We start from the raw sequence: 2,012 nt of genomic DNA on the forward strand, positions 1-2,012 counted from the left end.
TAATTAAAAGGAAACATAAAGGATGAAAGCCTGGTGGGGTCAAATCACTGTAAGTATATCAAAGCTGGTGGAAATACACAGAGTTGCATTAGCTCAAGATGAGGGTCGATGTACTTCGAGAACCCAAATCCTTAGCAAAATACAAGGTCTTTTCTCTTTAAATATCTGTTACCTATTACAGGTCAGATTCAATGAGTGTGTCAAAATGCAACTGAGGGACGGAGACAGCAAAAATACTTCAAGCAAAGGCTTTCCTTGAATATTCATCTTAGTACAACTTTGTTTGAGGTATGAAATTTCCAGAGAGGCCTTTGCATAAACGAGTTTAGTCCTTCCCATGGAAAGCAGGTGAAAGGAAAGTAGAGAGTGAAAAATACTCATGCCTGGTTTGTGAGAGGCTTGGGGAGGGGACTCGCGCCAAGGAAATTGTCAAATCTGGAAAAACCTGTCAAAAAGGGCTTTCACAGTCACTTACTTTGGGAGAACTGTTCTTCGAGCAAGGTCTCTTGGGGCTGTATCACACAATTCATTAGAGAGAATTGGTGGGTAAAGTAGTGGCAATGATCTTTGAAAAAAAAGTCCAGTTTCCAGTTGCCATTTTGTCATAAGCTGTCAGGAAGTGTTACACAGTGCTATTAAACAGCTGTTGCCTTTCTCCTTAAAGACGGATGAAGTAATGCTGGTAGAAAGCCTTGCTCTCAGTAGATCTGTGAAGTGTGATGGAAATCCCCCTAACCCCCACCTCACAACACTGTGAAATCTTAGTTGCCCTGGATGGTTCTTCTTCCTGAATTCAAGAAATTCCAGTTTTGTTCTCTGGGATGTTCCTGGGCTGGATTTTAATATTTTTTTCACAGAGATGGGTGCTGTCACCAACAACTGTCACTTTGGATGGTTCCAGGTCTGGATGAGGAGGCAGTGGAGAAACAGGAAAGAGGATGGTGGGAGAGGAGATAGCCCTTGGACTAATAGAAGTGGTTTTTTAATAGCTGGTCCTAGCAACAACTTCCAGCACGGTTTTGTTTGGCCGCTGACAGGCAACTGTTCTGCAGTGGCATCTACACTCTGTTAGGAGACTTGGAAAGGAATTAAGGCTGTACTTTAAACCAGAACTCACTGGCTCTTGTTGACATTCTCCTGATCGACGCCAGCATAAATGAGAAGAGGATCTGACCTTAGGGCTTATAAAAAGCCCCCACATTTCTAAACTAATTTTTTCGTGTAATTAAAGCTGGCAGAGTACTGGTGCTACCTCAGAGACAACTGAATCAGCAATGTAGTCACTTGGTTCCACATTCCTGCCTCTCCTAAGGCAGCCAAATGACAGCATGAGGGGGAAGGAGGAGCTGTGATGAATGTGTTGCAAAAGCACCAGAATGCAAGATGATGGGGGACGAGGCAAAAGCAATTCCCTGCTTCAAAACACTACCCAGGGAAGACTTCTAGCTCACACAAAGTGGTGTAGCTGATGCTGCCAGCCCACATCTGAAGGAGGTGGCTTGGACGGCTACACTGAGTTGCTCAGTACTCACTCCACCACATGCACCCAGCTAATGCTGTGAGGCTGGTATACCTGAGGCATCGTCAGTGCTGTCATCCCACTCACAAACAGTCACAGCCAGCAAAACGATCTTCCTGCTCAGGCTGCCCTCCCTGAAGTAGCTGAAGGATGTCTTTTTTTGGAAGGCATCACTAGGGATGTGGGGTGTACATGTGGGGCGAGTGTCTTTCGCTGAACATGGCTCTTGTGGTGGGAAACTGCAGTGGACAGCTGCGTTCTTTAACAAACCCAGCATCTCCTGTGTTTGTGTGATGTTGAATGTGGATATTATGTATTCCTTGCCAAGAGTTTACATTGAAAAGTCTCAGAGTCATTAATTTACATGGACTACCAATTCTGCATTTCAGATGCTCCCTTCATCACGTGGCTGCATAGGAGCGATTATTGGGACACCTCTACTGCTGGTGCACGACGAACATGCTCCAGCACAGCAGCGGACTACGGAAGCTGA

Source organism: Pygoscelis adeliae, unplaced genomic scaffold (assembly GCF_000699105.1).
Source record: "Pygoscelis adeliae isolate BGI_AS28 unplaced genomic scaffold, ASM69910v1 Scaffold25, whole genome shotgun sequence".
NCBI lineage: Eukaryota > Metazoa > Chordata > Aves > Sphenisciformes > Spheniscidae > Pygoscelis > Pygoscelis adeliae.